The 22,521-nt window shown below is 41.5% G+C and overlaps 2 long non-coding RNA genes across 5 annotated transcripts in view; one reads left to right on the top strand and one right to left on the bottom strand.

Moving 5' to 3' along the window:
- LOC135312619 (uncharacterized) overlaps positions 1 to 14,655 on the bottom strand; it is a 36,996-nt gene extending 22,341 nt beyond the window's left edge. Inside the window, exon 1 of one of the 4 annotated variants that reach the window (XR_010372241.1) lies at positions 14,417 to 14,655. This is a non-coding gene — a long non-coding RNA (uncharacterized LOC135312619). Of the gene's footprint in view, positions 1 to 14,412 lie in introns of all 4 variants that reach the window. The other 3 variants (XR_010372242.1, XR_010372240.1, XR_010372239.1) reach the window with 3 other exon arrangements.
- On the top strand, positions 12,012 to 20,704 carry LOC135312620 (uncharacterized). Its single transcript, XR_010372243.1, has 4 exons — positions 12,012 to 12,257; positions 17,086 to 17,203; positions 18,038 to 18,200; positions 18,384 to 20,704. It is a non-coding gene; the product is annotated as an uncharacterized LOC135312620 (long non-coding RNA).
- Positions 20,705 to 22,521: the final 1,817 nt, after the last annotated feature.

The raw sequence follows: 22,521 nt of genomic DNA, 5'->3' as shown, positions 1-22,521 counted from the left end.
CAGATCATCGCATGGCTGCATTTCTTTTGGGAACAGGGCTAAGAGGACATACTCATCTGAGGTGATATACTTAGAAATCCCTGAAACAACAGCAGTACATTTTCTAGGATGGGAATTCAGTGGAAAGTTGTGACAAAAAGTAAAACCTCTTGATGCATATGTAAGGCCATTAAGCATAACATTATCTTGATTTAATAGAAGATGGTTAAGTCAGTGCAAATGGCAGTATATACCTATATAGTTTATTTAATGTGACATTTTGAAGTGTTATTTTTACATCTTCTTCTGATGTGATGAAGTTCACAGTTCATTATATTATGAAAAGTTAGAGACTTAGATTCAGACTGAATCATCAGAAAGGTTAGTAATCTTTTTTCCTGCTAAGCAGAGTAAAATGAAGAGAGTGCACCTGCATATGTGGATTCCTCTACCTCATACCATAGCTTTTACCAGACTTTTGGGGGCAACCTGCCAGAATTACTCCCAAAACTTGACTGTCTCTCTATTCCTGGAGTGGAAGGTCTTTCACACCTAAAAACACACATTTACGTTGTGTGCATTGTTCCTTACAGCCCTCGCTGCTTCTCTTTGTTCCTCGGTGTTCCTCAGTACTCAGTTCCTCAGTATTTGTCTTCTACCATCTGATGAAAAGGGACATCCTTTGGTAGAATAGTACAGCTAGACAGTGAAGCTTTAGTCTGAATTTTTCTTCTTTCTGGTTTTGTCATGGTCACCTTTTTAATATCTTTTATTTTTCTCTTTTTTTTTCCCTTTACACAGTACTAATAAGCTGATTTGTGTGCTGATTTCTGTTCTGTATAGGCTATTCATATGTCTATACCGGTAAACTAAGAGAGCAACATTTGTAATAATTCCACAGAGCTCTTTGTTTTAAGACCTTAGAGTTGATTTGCTCATGGTGTCTTTCATACATTATTTTGTCTCTTCCACTTATTTTTCCCTTACTTTGCAGGCAGGGAATGCTAAGTGTTTTTAAAGGACTAAGAGCTATGCCTTCTAGGTCCTATTTGTGTCTTTACCACATTCTCACAACATAGCTTCCTTGTAACTTGATTTCTTGGCTGGTAAAACACCTACCTTAGATGTTAGGAGGAAGCAAGGGAATATCTTACTCCTTTGTAGTCTGTATCAAAAAGTCAGTGTCTTTCTTTTTAATATCTTCTTACACTATATGAGAAGAGCCATCACAGGCCAGATCAGTGGTTCTGTGGTCTTGCGTCTGAAGGAGTGCAGTAGGGATTACAAAAAGCAGGACTTCTGTGCCCAACTTCAAACACTTGGTGCTTTACAGATTTCCTGAGCAAGTGGTTGCATCTAGGTCATATGTTTACTGTCTGCTGATGGACTGCCCTCATAGTTTATTATATAGGGGAGGTTGTATTGGGGTTGTGACATACTGGGGGCTTCTAGAATAAATGTTTCTTAAACTATGAGGTCATTGTTTTAATAGTAATAACGTGTATGAGCTCTGCTTTTCTATTGAATCTTCTTCTCTGGCAGACAGTTCTCCTCCCAGTTTCTAGTCTAAAATAATATTCTTCATCTCTCTACCAAATGCAGTCCTTTCTAAATAGGAACATTCAGCATATTTCCCTTGATTTCCCCTTATGACGCTGTAGACTCACAACTTACTGTCCTTTGTTTGAAAGTGCTCTCTGTGTCAATCGAATGGGTGATACTATGCAACCATCAGCTATCTGAGGGCAACACTCATTTGCTTTGTATCCATCATGCTGTTTCAGATGCCAATAAATGTTTTAAGTTGAATGCAGATGTCTCATTGAAATAAATCTGATGGATGTAGGCTTCTAGATATGCATAGCTTACAACAGGAAGACAGTTAATTTTTCAAATGCATCCATGTGTTTTTGTTTCTAGGTTTTATAAGGATTTTGCAATGGAAGCAGGTTTTTGGGAGTTCCATTTGTACCTGAGGCCCATGCACTTCGAATCTGCATCTCACAGGGAGAAAGCAGACCACTTCCCACCAATATTCATTACATCTCTCCTGCAAGATGATAGCTGTGTTGACTGGTAGACTGAACGGGGTTTTTTGTGTTTCACAGGGCATAATGTCGTTAAATGGATGGGATCAAGCCTTCAGTCTGCTTAGGCTCACATGTAAACCATAAAAACTTCAGTGTGTAAAATACATAAAATTATTCAGGCAGAAAATGTAAAATGCTGTATGATTTGTTTCCTTTCTGTATAGGGTCTGGGACTAAATAATGCTAATTTAAAGCTGTTGAGCAGTGAAAGTGAGGAGGCTCCTAATTTCTGTGGAACACTGGCAATTTTGGGGCTAAAGAGTGTTTTCTTTCAAAGTGAGGGATGCCTAACAGGGTTGGCCTGAAAGTGATTGCCCCAAGCCCCTCAGGTAGCAAAATGGGACCTCAGAAACTGTTGTGAATAAAGTCTTTATTCTGAGCAGGAAGAAAGCTTGTTCTCCTACAGTTATACTGCACTTTGTTTTTCAACTCAGCGACTAGTAGACCAAATCTCTGCACAAGGAAAAGGCTATTTATTATCTTCCCTTTTTCCCTGGGAAGAGTGACTGGAATGAGTAGATTTTATATTTGTTTTGATTTACTCTTTAAAGAGTTGGTAAATATGGGTGTGTATACACATACATAAATACACCGGTTTGTATGTGTGTGTTTTTGTGTCTTTTAGGTCAAGGTTTATGAGGAAGAAAAGAAATAACCTGTGAATTCTCTTATTAGATTCAGGGAGGGCATCCTGTCAATTGTTCCCTATGGCTAACAGCGGCAGTAGAGCTCCTGTCTGACCTATGCATATACCACCTGCAGTCCCATGCTGTTGTTTGCACCCTGTTCACTTGCATCCACTCTAGCCTGCTCTGAAACCTGGGCTGTTCCAAATAAGTTTAGCAATTACAAACAACTTGGAGTGAAACTTCAGCTGCTAATTGAATTGGGGAAGTGAATGGACATCAGAGCCCAGAAGACAGCACAGCAGCACAAAAAAACCCCCCACATTAGGAACTAATATTTGAAACAAGGCATGCTTAAACTGAACAAGCAGTTTTTTCACTGGTTTAGATCAAGCTCATCTAGGAGGAGATAATGAGTCATTGCAAGCTCAACCACAAAACAGGAGGAAAATATATTATTCTTCTTACAAAACTACTTCTGAAAACTAAAGCAATGTTCTAATATCATTAAATTAGTGACTAAAGTGATCAATCCCATTATGTGTTCTAAATTTAAAGGGGGAAAGAAATTGAAAGTGTTTCTGAATTAATCACTATTTTCCTTTCATTCTCAGTTTGGTTTCTTTCTGTGTAATACTCCATGTTTATAGATAATTTTGCTTTTATTGCAGATATATTCCATCTAGCTTACCATTAAGCATTCAAGAAATTGGCAGTCATATTGGAAAGTTTAGTTTCCCTACAAGAGACGGTGTTATGCAGGTGAATAATTTTATCTACAGAATAAGCAAAAAAAAAAGTATATTCTGTTATTATTTACTTGCTAGAGTATGTAAGGGCCTCAGTCGTGTTTACTAGATACTATAAACTTCTCTATTGTTTGTCTTTCTCTGAATGATAATATGATTTAGTCTACCATTTTATAATTAACTTCATAAAATTGCACTGAAAACCTGATTGTTCATGTGGCCTTAACTAGGAATCCTTACTGGGATTAAACTCTCTAAATCAGCAGAGTTTTGTCTGAGGAACTTTGTTAAATAAAGCAGATGCCTCTGTGTGGCTGTATGCACACATAGTAACATTTGGTGTAGAGAGTCCTGTAATCAAAGAAAACGATGTTAGTCTTCAATCCTATTTTGCATACGTAGTCCTTTCCTCTTTGTACGAGTGTATAAAAACAGTATCAGAGACTGCTAGGCTGTGGAGATTTCTCTTTCAAAGCTCTCCGCAAAGTCTTCTTCTTGCCATCAACTTAGTAATGACCCATACTCTGCAGCAGGGTGGCATGTAATTAAAAATTTGCCAAGGAAAACCAGATAAGTTTTATTTATTCCTTTCCCAGCCTGTTTGCACTTTGCTGCGCTCTCTGGCACTGGTCTTCCCTACAGAGTAGAGCTGAGAATACAACTCACTAAATAAAAATGAATGAAATGTTTCCTTGATCTCTATATTTGGTCATCTTTCAGTGATATCAACATATACAGATATAATAGAATGCTCTACCTTACCCCTCCATTCATTAAATTAAGCTGCTGAAGCACTACAAGACAGAGGGTGATGTCTCTAAAGTAACCTGTCTTTTAAATGGCAGAGGAAATGCCTAGCATGTTGTTTTCCCTCCCCTTAGCTCTTGTGTCCATCTGGAATAAGGAACATGCAACTTATCCTGGCCTGTCAGGTCATTCAGAAAAATGCTCTTTGGCAGCTATTCAGCAAGCCTCCTTCTGTTACTTGGTCCAGCCTCCCCATACACTGGACATAAAGGTTAGCAGCATCTTCTTCCTCACGTTGCACTAGCAATAATGGGTTTTGCCAGCCTTAGCCCAAATAGGGTATCAGTTAATTCTGCTTATAATCACTTGGATGGCAGTCCTGCACAACTTGGAACAGCATCACTGATGACTGCAGGAGCTGCTGTGATTGTGTATTAGCATATGACATAAAAATAACTGCTGTCACAACAGTGATTTATTTAAAGTCTATTAGTTGGGAAAGTGATGAGGCATAGCTAAATATATACCTCAAGAGAGGACTGAAAGAGGTCGGAGGCGAATTGGATTCAAAAGGCACAGGTGAAATCTTATAGTCTGTCATATGCATTAAGGCTAGCAATCACAACCTGACCTTGAAATATGCATTCTGGGAAGGTGAAATCATCAGTTCCTGCCACTTTCCTTTTTTCTGTCTTCTGAAAATAGAATTTTGGTCAACACCATTTGCCATGGGGAAAATTCATGTCAGCCTGATGCCATAATGTCAGTTCAAAAGCTACCTGCCAGGGTCACTAAGCCATTACAGTTCCTTATCTTATATTTGGCTTTTTTTTTTTTTTAATCCTGTGTTTAATATACGGTGCTCAGAGGATGCCCTGGCTTCACACATGTTAAGTTGTTGTAGGGCTCTGTGTTGCATTTTCTCACACTACTGTTGTGTCTTTTCCAGAGACAGCTGCATTACAGTGATGAGCTAAGTGACCTCGTATGCAATTTTGAATTCATAAGCAAACAGAGATTCTTTAGGGCTTGCTTTGCCTTCTCTTTCTATATTCCTTATGACACACCATCCATCCCCCCTCAGCCCCCTCTTGCACCTGCCACGCTCAGTCCCTTGCCGCCAGGCAGTATCCTCAGCCCATTCCCGTGTATGGGAAGTGCTCATGTTTTGCTGTCTAGCTGGGTAAGAAGCACTGTGTTTTGTGGCACGTTTGTAGCTTTGCACGTGCTGACTGCCTGGCTGTCATGCTGGGAACCCAGCTGGCTGCTGCCTCCTGGGAGCTGAGCAAGCCAAGCAATATGGCTAGAGATCAAACTCTCCCTGCCTTTTAGCTGAGCAGGGGGTTCTCCTCACTAGCTGAATGCTGATTTTGCAAAACTGGAAGGAGTTTTATACCCTTGAGACCTCTGTTCTTATGTCAAATATATTTAAAATTAGTCAGAGGTTCCAAAAGTTGTTAGAGATGGGTTGAACCAGCGAAGGGAATGAGGCTGAGACATTTCCTGTGTGACACCAGTTCTTTCTGAGCTTAAAAGTGAAAAACAGACGTTGCCATGACTCCCCATAGTCTCATTTTGGGTCACTCAGAGCTGCAGTGTGGGGAGGGAAGGGAAAGATGTCTCATGCAGCTGTGACTTGCAAGCTTCTGAGCATGAATCGCTGTTCCTGGAGCAGTGTCCTACACACTTTCTTTTCTTACACTGGGGGTGAATGTAAGGGAGGTCCTAGGGCCAACATTCACCCCAGAGACTGTCAACTGCACAAGCACAAACTTGTTTCACCACTGCATAGTTTGCATCCTGTCCCAGCACAAGCAGGACAGAAATTCTGCACCGTACAGCAGAGATCCATTGGCCCAAACAGATATCCTGACGGCCCAACAGAAAAAAACTTAGTATTGTGCCGTCAGAGCCGCCTGCTTGCTGCTGAGCAGGAACCCTTCACACCACCAATCTCATGCAACTTTTGGCAGCACACAGGCCATGTCCCAGGGAGCTGCTGCACTCTGCAGCCACTTGGTGGGCACCCAAGCGTTGGCAGCAGGATGGCCAGCTGTGCAGCCTCAGGGCTGGCCATGGTCTAGTTCATCCCAGAGGCTGGTTTCCATTCCCCCTCACAGAAAAGTCTGAGATTCTTTGTCTTCATTTCTAATCAGATCCTGCAACACTGAAACCCTCAGTGGAACTGAGCAACCTCGGTTTCTTTCCCAAATAGATCCTTTGTGCTGCCATACAAAGTGCTGGTGTGGTGTGTCTCTGCTGATAACCATGAGTAGTCTTACTCTGGAAATAGGTCTTCATTCACCAGTGGAAAAGGATTGATTTTCCAAACATTTGGAGCTCTTTTACTGTCTAAATGCTGAATGGTTTCTTTTCCACAGAATGACAGCGACTGTATTTTTTGTTTTCAGATGCATCCTCTCCTCTGTAAATCATCTAATGGCTACTGCATCCATTCTGGATCAGTTTTTACTGATTTATAGTCAGTGGGTATTAGCTAACCAATCAAACTCACACACAGAGGATAACTAATGCAACCAACAGAGGCAGTGACAAGGAAGTCATGCATCTGTTATTCCAAATTAACATGTAAAACTGGAAGAAAATCTTGTATAACCTCCTTAAATAGGAAAGGAAGGTGGTTGCAGGATGTGACGGGCTGCGTCTGCACTGAGGAACCCACTAGTGCTGTGGGTGGTATGGTTGTCCACCCGACACAGGCCAAAGCCCGTGGTGTCTCCCTTCAGCCCATGTGAAGGAGAGCTGGTTGCATGATGCCAATGGAGCTGTACGCTCTGAAGTACCCGCTATGTTCTGGTTGGTTGATAGCCAAGGCCCATGGGCTGTGCCATGAAGGGCACAGGCTTAACCAACGCAGTCTCACTGTGCAAAAAACCCTCATCTAGACCAGCCTGCTTGATACTGGTGTAGGACCTTCAGAACTGCAAACTCCCGTGTATTTGTAACCTCAGTGCCCAACTTTTCTATCCTGACTTTGTTTATAGGCTGGAATATTTCTCAGGAATTAAGACACTGCTCATGTCTGCCCATCTACTTCTAAGACAGCTGCTGACCACTGGTTTTTTAACACAGGTGTCTTCCCTGTGCTCAGCCAAGCAGAAGAATTGTTCTCTGGGCAATAAGCCCATTTTCTACTAAAACAGAGCAAAGGTGCTCTTTGGCAGATCCATCTGCAAGCTGGCACTAACCCAAGCCAAGCTAGTACTTAGTCAGGAGAAGGAAATCAACTCTCAAAACGTGGCGTTTTTCCCCCCATTTTGGTCTTTCCCTTTCCTGCTCTATGCAAAAACTGATAGCTCTCCTTGATTTGCAGGGAAATTAGCGTGCTTTTTTAGTTCCCCTGGACTTCAAAGTGCCTGTACCACTTTTGAAATGTGACTTCAAGAACTTGGAAAAGTACCACTTGTTCCTACTTGAAAATTAGGATTATTTTTATATAAATATGCAGAAATTTCTGAGGTTACTTCATACCAGGAGCCACTGGGACTTAAATAGGTGGTGTGGGGGGATGAGTGTAGTTTTTTGTGTTCTTGGGGAGGCAAACTGACTTTCCAGACAAGTGATCTAGATATACAATTATTTGTACATATTTGAAAATGTGAATAACTGGGAATATTCATATTTTATTTGCAGCTGATTGAATGTTGAGAATGTTGTCTGATTTATAAATTGGGCACTGCCTCTGAGTCTGCTGTCGCTACAGTTTCATTATGCCTGTGCTCAGTGACAACTGTTTTTTTCCTTTGACTTTCAATGATCCCAGTGAATTATTATGTCATAAAGCTAGGGTAAATGAAAGCATACAGAATTGCAAATCTGCATTGATTTAGTAGGAAGATCTGCCAGTCTTTATGAAAGCTACCACAGAATTGATACTCATTTTGTTTTAGGAAGGAAATGTAAGTCTAACAAGGCAGAGCGGTTCAGCAAGTGGAAGAAATTCAGTGACTGGGGGTGAAACAGAGGATCATCTGCTGCAAGCAACCACACCGGCCGCCTCATTTTCTCCTGGGCATTCTCCAGGTTTACGCTGTACCATTAAAAGGCGTTTGTTACAAACTGGCCAAGCCCTCTCCACTGGGTAGGGGTCAGTCTGGCACATGTGCGAATCCTGAGCACTACCTGCTTTATATTGCGCTGGGCCTCTGCCTTGAAAAAACATAGCAATGAGCTCTCGATTGTAAGGGCACGTTCCCAGACGCCCTGTTTCTTGTTGTGAATTGGTGGTCTGAGCATTACGGTTGTCCTGCCATACCCTGTCCATGGGCCTCTGGCTTCACATCAAACCCCATGGAGATGACCGGTTAATTAAAGGAGGAAATCCAGTTACCGCAGAGGAGTTTCTAAGCATCAGTAAGTTTACAGTTGAAAACAATGCAAAATTATGACAAATAATAAGGGGGCCAGGATAAGACCATTAAATATGACTTTGCTCCTCCTGTAGAACAGAGCTTTGTCTTGGTGCTTGTATGCTTACTTCCTAGCTCCTCGGCCTCATTTCCTGGCTGTTACATGGAGTACTGTGTACAAACAGGGTACTGGCAAGACACAGTTAGAGCAATTTTTTATATTATTCAGTGCTGACCAGCTGGAAGTCAAGCACTGAAAACTCTGTGCTAATGGAACAACCTGTGGTTTGAAGGTACAAATAAAAAAGCATTCAACTCGTCCAGCTTAGCCCAGGCAGTCTCATGGTTCCTGTTACTACCTTAATGCCAGTATTAGGAGGTACATTATTTTTTTTCATTTGTCACTATTTCTTTCACCATTTATGTCACTTGCACTGAAATTAAAAATATGCAGACTGGGAGACTTTTCCAAGAGCTCATCTCATCTCTGGTAGCTGATCAACAAGATCCAGTGTATTTGCACCCATTATATATAAGGAATGATTAAAATGAGTGTTGTTGGAGAAGCTGTGTCTAACCTGAAGAAGTTATTTGAGTGGTTCAGAAGGAGCTTATCAGTTTACCTTTTAAGCGGTGACTCTTCTCAGTTCCCATGCTTTTTTCCCTCTCATTAGGCTTCCAGAATATTTCATTTCCATTCAGCTGGAGAAACAGGGACCCCAAGACAGGATGCTGAACACTTTCACTCAAAAGAGGGAAGCACTGGGCAGCAGGCTGCAGAACCCTGTAAGTATGTCAGGAGGCTCCTTCACCATTTTTGAAAGGGACCGTTGGGTTTTGGTATGTAGACAAAGTGGTAGCTCTGTGGTTACTTTAGGAGGAAAGGCAAGCTGGTGGCAGGTGTGGAAACCCCAGTGGAGGGGAGGAGGCTAAGACGTGTCCAGGGTGTGCAGGTCAGGTGCGGGGCTGCAGACTGTGGCCCAGCTCCACCAGCAGTGGTGGGAGACTCAGGTGAACCTTCTTCCACTGTGCTGTGTCCCCATGGCCTCCCATGGGCATGGCTGCAAGGCTTGTGAGGGAGAAGTGCATGGAAAACAGCAGCAGCCTGCAGAGACATGGCTAACTAAAGGCTGTGGATGCTAACAGGCATTGCTCCTAAACTATTTCCAGCCTAGGTGAGGAGGTAAATTCTGGCTACTCTTATGCTGATAGGTGCTGAACTATTCTGGGCTTTTGCACAGGAAGCATCCAATGGTGGTCCTAGCTAGACATGATGTGAGGAAGGCTCTGTTAATAAATATTTCTAGCAGTTTTATTATTTTTTTAATTTTAGAAGAAGATGTGAGAGTTATAAAAAATCATACTTGTAAAGATGCCATGATGATTATAGATTTTGCCTTTTGCAAATTTCTGTTTATCTGGTGTCTAAAGGTGAGAACACGGAATCTGGATTAAACTGCTGTGATTCCGTATCTTGTGCTGAATACACTACGGGTTAGGCATGGCCTTTAAGAGTTCACCATGTAGTAGAACCAAACTCCTTCTACACAAACCCTTAATGGCAACTCTCTTTTTGAAATAGCATGAATTATTTGGTTTAGTGTCCTCATAAGGTTCTTCTTGCCCGCTTAGTAGGCTATACAAATGTATGAGGAAATAACTGATAACTGCAGACTGTTTTGGGACATATTACACAATTTGTGAACAAAATTATATGAACCAGTCTTGAACAAAATAATTCTGAATTTATTTAAAAGACTGCTTAACTGTCTATTGGGTCTGGCATACTGGTTGAAAGCTGTCTTGATGTTTATCCTCCTTAAAGTTTTGGAATTTCATAGTTTAGATAATTGTAAATTATATTAATAGAAGACATTACAAGTGTTTGGCTTTGTAGATTCACAGTATATATAAGTCCAACATGATGATAAGAAGAAAATATTGCCTCATTATAGGATGAAGTTCTGAAACCTAAGAGAGACATTATTGTTGAGTATTGCCATAAGTGTATTTGATATAGATGTTTACTATTTGTCATATATATATGTTTAATATAGATCTAGTATAGACATTTTCATATAAACACATCACATTTTAAACATAGCTCTTGCTCTGAGGGCATCTTTTTCATGTGTATAATATGAACTTACAGACTTTCTATTCAGAATATTATGAATATACCTGTATGCCATTTTGCAAGCTGAGGAAAAGAATATTTTCAGTGGTTTAGTGGGATAACATTACAAGCAGTACAAGCCATGTTGCTGGATGAGTAGGAAACATGCCACTTGGTTTCTTCATGAGAAAAAAGGATTGATGATGGGTTGCTAAGTAGAGACACACAGCGCCAACAATTTTTTGGTATTTCAGCAGAAATACCAGATAAACGTCCTTGACATGAGTGATAAATTGTAGTGGAAATAATGTGCAGTAGATCAGGAATGATCAAGTGGGATGTACTATCCTGTGAATTCAATCTAGTTTGTCAGGCAGCTTGGGAGAAACCAGAGGCTCAGAGTTGGACTTGATTTTATTTTTTTTAATCCTGTGTTCATATGTCAATGTTCAGTATTTTATGGTTTTTATTACCAGATAAGTTTACGTTTCTGAGACCTTTGTCTTGCACACAATATCATGAGACTGAGCACATATGCCAATAAAGAAGGAAAAAAAATGAGGAAATGGGCTATTTCTTGTCCAATTTCACTGAGAAATAGACTTTACTTCATATACCGCACTATACTACTTTATGTGTTACCTTTCTGCTGGAGTGTGTAGCCTGGTATGAAGCCACCTATGAGCTGTATGTTCCAGATCCACTCTGTCAAAAGCCTGGGAGAGAACCTGGCACGTGGCCAGCATCCAGGTCTGTCTTCTCCTCATATGCCCAGGTATGCAGAGGTGCATCCGACCAGCATGGCAAGGAGCAAACTGCAAGTAGGGCAGCGGTTTCAGTAAGCCATGTTTTGCAAATGATGTAGATTTGTCTCATGCTGCAGAAGCAGAATACCTTTAACCCAGTTACAGCTTATTGAGAGTGTAGATAAAGCCAGACCGATGGGTCGTGAGGCAGCTTGCAGCTGGGGGATGGAGTGGAGTTTCAGTTCAGCTCAGTGACAATGAAATTTGTCTCAGGGTCACACTGCCTAGTTCCCAGTTTTGTAGTTAACTCATCATCTCACTTAGCTCCTTCCTGCTTCTGCTTCCGTATTGTAATGTAAGTATCAATAGCTACCACAAAGTGGTTGCTGTATTAACTTGCAGATATTTCTAAGGCATTGTAAAGACATCTGTGTGATGAAAAGCATTGAATCTAAAATTTACCTTGGTACTTAAATGCCACTTTGGCAATTCTTATCCCACTGGTTGTCACAGTACAGAAGAATCATAGCTTGTAAATTTTGCTGCAGCAGATGCCATAATTGTCCATATAGAAAGAGATTAAGCTCAACAAAGGTAGAGCTTATCTGGACAGATGACACCCTGCCCAAAACTACATATTTTAATTATACTTTTTTAGGCTGAATCAGCGTGTGTCCCAGCATGCTCTGAGAGGTCAGCTCACTGGGTATTACAATAGGCTAAGAAACCTCTTAGATGTTTTCCCTGGCTTCAGAGACAAGTACCTCCTAACTGGACTATCTCAAGGAAAAAAGGGGAGCAAGACTTAAAGAAAAACCTTGCAGCTGATCCCAGGTTTGTATCATGTTTGCACGCGTGTTCCTGGGGTCAGAGTCCTCAGTCAGTGCATATTACTAAGTAAAGGTGAATACATGTTTGTAAGGGAAATGGTAGTCTGGAATTGCCCTGAGCAGTGTATTCTGCCAGTCTTCAGGTGACTTTGATGGACAGAGAATGTGCACAGTCGGAGTCACTTGCAAAAGCTGGCATACAAAGAATGAAAACTTTAGAAATGTGCTTACTTCTAATTCCAGTGCTGCATGTAAGGGGGAAAGAAATGGATAATCTCAATTACAGGATGTAAATCTTCTGCTTTAATGATTAAGCCTAAGTAGTGAGGGTTATCTCACCCTTTTAATTTTATTTATTTAAGATTGAAACAAAACCTGTTAATAAGTTTCAGACATGTGATTGTTGGAAGTTAGGAAAGGAGAGGAAGAGCACACAACAGACTAGGGGATGACCCTATATCATCTGCTCCTTTCAGATGGGACAATTTTTTGACCATGTCATAAGGATCTCCTTCCTCAAAACTCGTGGCTAGCAAGGCGAGCCCTTCTGCAGACTCTCTGTGAGTCTCTGGGCTCCCCATATTAGCACCAGCAGGCAGACAGTTTTAGCTGTGAAAGTAGTGACCCAGGACACTGGTTTTACTCTTGATCGCCTTGTTCTCCAGCAATAGAGAGGCCCAATAGCAAACACAGAAAAACCCACTCATTAATGTTCAGGCAAAAGTTTTAGTACCAACAGAGCCATGGAACAGGCTGCCCAGAGAGGCTGGGGAGTGTCCCTCCCTGGAAATATTCAAACCCCACCTGGATGTGGTCCTGTGCCCCCTGCTCTAGGTGTGCCTGCTCAAGCAGGGGAGTTGGACAAGATGATCTCCAGAGGTCCCTTCCAACCCCTGCCATTCTGTGATTCTGTAATTCTGTGATAAGAAAGATTGAGAGTGTGGTTACAAGCCAAACAAATCATAAAATGGGGTTCAACAAGATACTTGAGAAGACGATCATCACCCCTTCCTTGCTGTTCAACTGCATGCCAGACACAGGCTTGTGGAACTACTCTAGTCTAGGGCTAGCTCTTATCTGGCTAGTAGTTGCTGGGGAGTAATCCCATCACAGGCCCAGAGTACAGGCTGGTGTTCTGCCTTTATCTGCCTGCTTTTATTGGGCATTACCTAAGGCAATGTATTTTGTACTGCTGTCTCAGATGCCCTGAGAAGCTTTTAAGCTCTATGGTATTTTGCATATCATCATAAAAAGTTTTACATGGTCCATTCATAACACATTCACTCTTATCTTTAGAAAAGGCCTTCTCTGGACACATTAACAGAAGAGATAATAGTAAATCTGGAGCAAAATATTTTAGTAGACTTACATTTCAAGCTCAAGCTAACCCCCAGCCCAGGTTCTTTCAGTCTGGGGGTTCGTGGGTCACACAGTGTCCATCTTCTGCCCTGAACTCATTTGGGAGTTAGGACCTAGAGCGGTTATTTGTCATCACAATTGTTTTGGTTGTCATCCTAGTTTATTAGCAAGGCAGGAGTCAAACATGATTTATTTGCACAGAGGAGCTGAGTTCAGCTGCAGAACCTATACTTCTGCAGTTCATGCTATGCGCTACCTGCTAGTCTTGGTGTCACAGGGACACTGAGCAAAGAATAAAGCCATGGCATGTTTCAGCAGTATCTGTCTTTTGACAGAGAGGGTCCTGCAGAGCATTGCTGCTGTTGGGATATTCAACATACAGATCAGTGAGTCCTAGCATTCTGCACCCTAATCGGATATTGGTTGTGCCTCTTGGACCTGTAACTTTTCAAAAGCAAGAAAATATTTCAATACCCTGTAATATTTTATAGGGTTATACTATTACACTTCTTCAAAAATGTTAATGTAAGCAGTTACACATTGTCCTTTTACACTTTGAAATGAATCAATCTGAAGCAATAAGACATCCTAGAAAATAAGCATGTATACGTATGTATGTCCTTTTATTTCTTAAATAGCCCTGAATTTTCTGAGGTTGCCTTTTCTCTTCCTGTGCTTTGACATTTGCCTGTGCCTCTCCAGCAGCTTGCGGCCCAGCCACACTCACTTTCATATCACTTGCTATATTGTGCTGCTTTTCTGCGTTTGTTATACAAAGGAAGCCGAGAGCAAATCCTTACCTACCAGAGGGAGGCAGACGTGAAGGTGTCCAGAGAACAGTGAGCGTGGGGACCACTGCAGCCCTTTGCACCTGTGTCGACCTGTCCTGCGCAGGGCAGCATGGAAACTGGCGTTCATGCCAGGAAGGGAGCTGCAGGGAGCTGGAGAAAAGATTTTAATTATAAATGGCTTCTGCCTTTTCAGCCCCTCTGCCCTTTTTTTGTCCCCACTTATCACTTATTACCAGTTAATGTTTCATTTTCTGTTGTTGGTTAACTGAAGCTAAGAAGCACCTTGTAGACAGCAACTGTCAATTAGTTATGATGAAAGCAGAAATTTAGCTTCCATCTTGCCTGCATTTAGTGGATTATAGCAGGACATTAATTCAATTGCTTTCTTATCTTCTGATCTAATCTCAGTGCCTGCATTTGTGGCTGCCAGGCGCTTGAGGGGTGAGCAGGTCCTGCCTTCTCCATCCCTCCCTCCTTCTGAGAAGGACCGGCAGCTGGGAGGAAGAAACATGTATCTGGTGGATGGGGGAAAGGTGGCTAGTTACAGCGGGGGAAATGCAGAGAGGAAAAAAGATAGGTGGGGAATGAAGAGGGGGGAAAAGAGAAAAAATAGCATGGACTAAAGAAGAAAGGAAAGAAGAGACTCTGGGGGAGGAGCAGAAGAGATAATGGGAATAGTTATCATGAAAAGCTTTTTGCAAATACATATATATATGTATTTCCATAAGCCTAAAATTCATTAATATCAATGGGAAATGTGTGAGAAGAGACCACCTGACTTCAGACACCTGTATCTGACTAGACTCCCCAATAGTCAATAGGTGCTTCAGAGGGATGATTTGTTTAGACTCCTACTTTTGAGTGAGATGTGTTGTGTCCTGGAGGTGCCTCTTTCTCTCTCCAGGAACTTAGGGGAGGTGCTCATATTGTAAACATCTCCATTTGGTCAGGTGAACCCTCTGTCCTTCCTGATTTTTCTGTCTTTATGTAATATAGAGTCCAGCTGCAGCGGGATGAAGGGAGGGCTATGAATACATACCCTGCACCCACCCTTGCTGACTTACCTAAGCCTTAGCAGTATCCCTTAGGAAAAGGCAGAAGCACTTGGGTGCAGCAGAAACATTATCTTACATAAAATAGTAAAAGATTCCCTCTGCAACCACTGACTTAAAAGTAAATGTTAGAGGGAGGAAGAAAGAGGAAAATGTAGGGCTGTGGTTTCTGTGCAGTGGTGCCGTCCTGTCCTTCCCTTCCCCTGGCCTTTCCTTTGTTCCCAGATTTGGCATATGAAACTAGGTCAGAGCTTTTAGCCATACACGCTCTAAAAGTAGCAGTCACTCTGTGAGCATGACACAGCACAGTTTTTAGGGTTTTTTTACACAATGTAGAAAACCTGTTTTATTTGGGATTAGACTGTGTTTTAGCTGTTTCTTCGGAGATGGCACTGCGAATGGTTTGTGTGTTGCTAGGGTAGGCAGCACCAGGGCTTATCTGGATGCAGTGGACTGTCCTTATTTTCTTTCTGAAGAACTTAGGTGCCACATCGTAGCAGGGTTTTGTAGTGTGGGACTCCTTCGTAACACGGCTGCAGAGAAGCCAGACGTAACATCCTGTGGTGAGGCGGGGAAGTACAGCATTTGTGACAGGCTGCCCACAGTCCTTGTCCAATGAGGTCTGTAAAGATTAAGCACATCTGGACGGCCTGTGTGCTTCTGCCTCTGGAGGAAACCCTGGTCGCTCTCTTTGCGCTCTCCCTGCTGGTATCGTTTACGGGCTGTGATGTAAAGCACAGGAAACAGAGGGTGTGAATACCAATCTCACCCTGAAAAGCAACACTTGTCTGGTTTCCTTAGGTACAATTCATGCTTACCATTCTTGTGCAAAGGTTAGAGGGCACAGCGGGCTAAACAAACCCTGCCCAGATATAATTTCTGTGCTTATAACATGGAATATTTAACCTTTCATTACACTATCCCACCCAAACCAAAGGTCTATTTTTTGCATTCAGCCTTGCTTTTTTTCCCCCCCCCAAAAAAAAGGAAAATAAAAGATTAAAAACCCTGCAAAACTTACTTCAGAAAGAGCTGAACTTAATCTCCTAGCTGAATTTATATCTCTTATTTCAGAATGTACTAGCTGCATATCGTACTTCATCTTCACGTATGTGAAGACAAGAAATGGCACGTTGTATACAAAAACAGGAAAATACATTATTCATGTGACAAATGTATTTTCATATCTTCTTGCAAAAAAGTGGGCTGCCTACTAATAATTGCACATCATATTTTAAAGTAATGATACAGATTTTTAATGCCTGTCTGCTGCTTTGCCCTGCCTGTCTCCTGTTCTAGCCAGCAAAAGTGTGTTCCCAGGGGAAGAGACCCTGAATGCCCTCAGTACAGCAGCTCACATCCCTGCTTTATAAATCACACGCTTTAAGAAAGTTTCTTTCAAATTACTCTCAAATTCAGCAGGTGTTTGAGGTCAGACCTTTACCTTGCATCCTACACATGGAAGCTAAATCATGTTATGTCTAAAATACACTTGCTCCAAATCTTAGAGGCAAATCCTATGTTCAAGTAACAGTTTTACCAAACTTAAAAAAAAATGTCTTTCTGGGAAGTGACAGGCAGAAAGAAGCCTCAAAATGCTAAACACCTCTCCCTTCTTGCAATAACTTAGGTCCTTCCATCCTCGACCACACTCTTTGTTGTCTCCAGATGGATGCACCTTCCTTAATTTGTGGTTCATCCCTCACCCTACTGAAGTGCTGATCATGTTCAAAACAATTCCAGAGAAGGTCAGTTTTTGCCAATGCTTGAAGAGATTTTGTTCTAGGCAGTAAGCCACATGCATCTTTTTGCATGCATTATAATTTTGCTTGTCACTGGCAATGGGGAAATAAACATCAGTGGTTTTTATCTGGATGCAGCTAGCACACACCACTGATGAAAGGTGTTGATGAAGAGTGCCTGTCAGAAAGAAGAGAGCTTCGGTCCCCTTGGTTTAGAGATAGAAACAAAAGTAAACTGAAAGGAAGAATCCTTCAGTTTAAAGACCACAAGTAATTAAACCAAAACCCAGCTACGCTGCATTGCTTTTCCTATTTGTGAAAGTATTCCCCATGCCACCAGTTTACCAAGTATTGTCACTGTCCCCACATGCAGAAAGTGACAGGTTGGGACCTTTATGTCCTCTGACTTATTTCTGCTGAAATAGGGAGGAGAGGGGACAGGAGGGAGGAGGCCTCTGGTCTAGCCCTGGCAGTGCAGGACCTGGAGATGGTGCAGCACAGGAGGGGAAGGACTGCAAGAGGAAGGCTGCCTGGCCGTGTCTATAATTTGGATAGATATAAACAGTGAGAAAAGAACTTGTATGAGACATGGGAGAAGCAGTTTCTAAACCAGAAGCTGTGACACCAGAAGGGGTGGTGACAGCTGGGAATGATATCCTGAGCCTAAACAAAATCCAGTGCTTGACCTTGCTCTGGGAGCCCCAGTGCCCTCCCAGGGAGGTCTAATTTGGTGCCTGGCAGCAGTTGTGGCCCAGGAAGCAAAAAGATTTGCTACTTTGGTGTGTTTGCTTAGGGACGATCATCTGAATGTTTTTATTTGTGCATTGGTCTTGTCTGCAGGGGGCTCTCAGAGCTCTCCACCTAAGCCTAGAAATTGTTGGTGCATTTCATGACGTGGTTTCATATCTCCTGGCTTTTGCTCAATTAAGAAATTCTCCAAACTGCTTTTGTGCCTTAAACGCAGAACCTCTGAGCCCAGACTGGGGAGGGACTGACACAATTGGTAAGTAACAAATACTGCGTGTTTAAGGGAGACGGTTCCAGGTGCAAAAGGGTGTGAAAAGTTGACGGCAAAAAAGGGGCAAAGAGAACATGAAGATGAGATTGATGTCAACTGAAGAATAAAGTCAAGATGCAATTACAGTCTTATTTTTTTCTTTTTCCTGCTCCATTCTACTGATGGAAGACTGTTGTGTTTCAGGAACATGCCCACAGCACCACAGATCTGTCACAATCTCACAGGAAAGCAACATACCTACCGGGCTCGGGAGGTCTGCTCTGGCAGGGAGCAGAGAACATGGTCCAAAAATTGCTCTTCCGCCTTGCTCTTCCTTCTGTTGAGCCATCTGGTCAGCCCATGATGAGTTTGTCTTTACCAGGAGATTAAAAAAGCCAGGCTTGGGATCCTCTAGTAAATCTGTCACTTGATTTTCTTTTGAAAGGGTAAAACAGCTGAGGTGTGGGTTATCCTGAATGAACATGTATTTGTGCAGAAAATAGTACCTGTTTCCCTAATAGCTTTCACTTGTTGTTGATGTTAAACTGCACTGCAGGAGTGGGATGTGTCTACCTTTCCTTTAGTGGTTAGCAGTGAGCTACTGGTATCTAACCACCATTCAGGTGCCGTGCTGTCACTGGACATCTTTGCTGGACACCATTACAAAGACACCTTCAGAGGAGTTGCTTGTCCCAAGCTAAAACGTGTTCAAAGTGAGTGGGATGAAACCCTCTTCGGAGGTGCCTGAGATTGCAGGAGCCAAGTTAAAATCGATGCCTGATAATTAGGCAACTAAAGTCACATGAGATAATCCTGTCCCAAGTGCTGAAGTGCCTTTGGCATTTGACTTTTAAGCCACTGGATTATTCCCACAATGTAGTGAGCTGGAGTTTCAAAACATGGCATGTTATTCGTACCTCCTCCTCAGTGTTGCATGTCCTGCGTGGCTGGACTGTTCTCCTGCCACCTAGAAATGCCCACATTTATACATCTGTACATTTGGTGCTGCTCAGGCACAACTCAGGAGTAAAAACTTTACCTGCACAGCTTCCCTTCTGTCCTGGTGTGTTTTAAAAAAATGAAAAATTGATTATGACTATTGGGCAAAAACATTAAATTCTTCAAGAATTGGGAAAAATATGTAAAAGACTAGCTTTGTCTTATAATGTCTCCAGATTTTATGCCTTACATCTTTTTCTTTTTATGTAATAGTCTTATTATCAGTTCTGAATTTATCTTTCATTTAAAATTCAAAATTTCATTTTAGAAGGGAATAAAATAAATAAAATTTCATTTTAGAAGGGAAAAATACGTAAAAGACTAGCTTTGTCTTATAACGTCTCCAGATTTTATGCCTTACATATTTTTCTTTTTATGTAATAGTCTTATTATCAGTTCTGAATTTATCTTTCATTTAAAATTCACAATTTCATTTAGAAGGGAATAAAAAAGGGAATAAAGGGAATCCCTTCTAAATAATTTCATTTAGAAGGGATTCATTTTAGAAGTGAATCATAAATACTTGTTACAGCTTTTATTTTAATACTGTGCTTGTGAGTGTTTGATTTTGAAGTGGGTTTATTTTCTCTAACAAAAAGCAGTGCCTGTTCTGCGGTGTGCGCTCACTGTACTGTCAAGTGCGTACTAGTAACTTCGTTTGTATATGGCTGAGAAAGCTCGTGTAAATTAGCATGTTTAATGAGCGCTGAAACAATCAAGAAGACTGAGCTCAGTGATCAGTGAGAACCCATATAACCAGATGTAGGAGGAATATTATGTGCAATGTATTTCAATTTCAGATGTATCCCATGTGTGCCTAGCTACCACACTTAAAACAGAAAATAGAGACAATGATGGAGTCCTCAGTACTCTGCTGTCTCTATAATGCATTTTGAACAGACAATTTAACTCCATTACTCCTGACGAAGAGATCTTTTTTGTTGCTGCTGCTGCGGAATAATTTCCCTCTCCTCCAAATCAGACCATTTAACTTCCTTAAGTGATGGCAGCCCCTGCAGCCCGGCAGAGAGCACATTGGGTTTCTATAACAGGTGCTTCCAAGTTAAATCCCTTCTGCGGTGCCTGTGTCTTTGGAGGCAGTCAAGCCCTGTGTGCACATTTCCTACAAACGCTAAGTGAGAGCAGGTGCTCTTGTAAGGGTAATGGCTTGTAGTGACCCATTGCTTTGAGAAGTTTTTTTGCTAGGCTTAAAGGGAATAAAAACACCTTAGACCCTCAGCAGAAAAATATTCATTAGCTTGCAGAATTGAGCCCCAACAGTATTTTATAGAAAGCAGCTGAAGAAGTTGTCCCTATCACTCCCTACCAGGTAATAACTAGTTTGGGTTCCTGGAGTAAGTAAAATGCCATCTCAGGATCTGATTCTGCTCCTGTCTGACAAATTTGATCTCCATATTTTCAGTTGCAAGGGACCTACAATGATCATCTAACCAGATACGATAACGAGAAAGATATGCCACCGTCCTTGTTGGTATCTTATAATAATTGACTTTTTGATGGGAAAGGCTAATAAAAGAACCATTCTTTTGAGATGGTTGTAACTTTTCATTCCTACGCCTTTTCCTCCCTGACCTTACCACATCCTCATAATTCTCTACCTGCTATAATCTCTTTTCTTAAAGAAAGAAAAAAATTTAGAAAAGATGAATTTAAATTTTTTCCATGGTACCTGCTCCAAGATCATGAATTGTGCCTTTCCTGTAAGTGTAGAAATTTTCCTTTCTCTAAAGGTGCCAATTTTACTTTAAGTAACAGTAGTGAGAGTCCTTACATGCTTCATTGAAGGATCTTAACATACCATGTCAGAGTGCAGCTGTCCTATTATCTGAGCATTTTATTACCTTTATCTTGTGATTCATAGTTTACTAAACTAAGGGGGCTGGTGGCTGCTACAGAGGTAGACTTATGAGTTCCTGATCTTGTTTTGCTGTAGGATCTACATTTAATTTTATATTTTCCTTTAACAAAGAATGCTTAATAAGTAGGTACAGGACTTACCTGCTTATACCAAGATCTAGGTTTATCCTCCTGTGAAATGTTGTTATTTACCCTATCACAGAAACCCAGCTAAGATATACTTTTCCGAACTTCCTGAAAAGTGACTGTCTTCCTTTTCTCCCTGCTCTCCTCCCGTATGTTGTCTGTCAATAATGGTGACAGAGAGGTTTGAATGTACTCAACAGAATAACCTTGGCAGAACCAAAACAAGGGCAAGACATGCAAAAGTAGAGGAAATTTCAACTGTCCTCCCCTCTGTAGATGCCACGTGGTGGCATGATGCAAGACGAGATTTGTAGGTGTAGCCTGCTTTGGGTCAGGCGGGCTAGGGAGTCTACCAGAAGACAAACAACTCCTGAACTTGGTTTTAAGTAACACACAGGACTGAGTTCAAAATGCTGCAGTTAAAGAGCTGTTCTTTAAGAGCAGCCATGATGTGCTTGCATAAAACATCCTTGAAGGAACAGTGAAAGCCAAATAAATATCACCATAGCTGAGCTCAGATTCAAAATGGGAAACTACTTAAAAATGAGAATACTTGCTGAAAAAAATCTAGAAGGATTATCTAGGGGAGTTAAATCCTTGCAGATGGCATAGAGACTCTTTGGGGACATACTGGAGGCACTCAAGAAATGCATACCACATGTGAAGAAAGACTTAAGAAAGGGTAAGAGGATGCTGGCATGGCTAAACAGCAGGATTAAACAGCTTATTAAAGCAAGAAATCATCCTTCAAAAAGCTGAACTTTCATCCAAATGAAGGAAACAGAAAGGACTATAAACTGTGACAAGATAAATATAAAAGGATTCAGAACAGCCCAGCAAAGATTTTGAGGAATGATTTTGCTGAAGGCATCAAGACTAATAATAAATCTTGTTTCAAATATACCAGGAAACCTGCCAGAAAGCCTGTAGGGCCAGTAGGTGATCAGGAGTGTTCAGTGAAGATAAGTCAACAGCACACATTTTAAAAAGTGATTTGTTTGTTTCTGCATTCCCTGTGGAAGAACTTGAGGAGGTTCCCACACCAAAACCTTTCTTTATATGAGATGCATCAGAGGAGCTGCTGCAAGTGGAAATGTTGCCAGGGAAAGTTATAGCACAAGTGGACTGAAGTGAAGATGAACAAGTTGCCAAGGCTAGAAAATGTTCAAGAATTCTCTAAGAACTCAAGGATTTATTTTTTTTAAAGAAGCCAAGTACTACCTACAGTGTGTAACTTCTGGCTTAACACTGCCTTGATACCCGAAGACTGGAAGTGGCTGATGTGTTGCCAGTTGTTAAAAAGAATTGCAAGGGTGATCTGGTT

The sequence above is a fragment of the Phalacrocorax carbo genome, chromosome 3, assembly GCF_963921805.1.
Source record: "Phalacrocorax carbo chromosome 3, bPhaCar2.1, whole genome shotgun sequence".
In the NCBI taxonomy this organism is placed as follows: Eukaryota; Metazoa; Chordata; class Aves; order Suliformes; family Phalacrocoracidae; genus Phalacrocorax; species Phalacrocorax carbo.
This window is presented reverse-complemented; position numbering and strand designations above follow the sequence as displayed.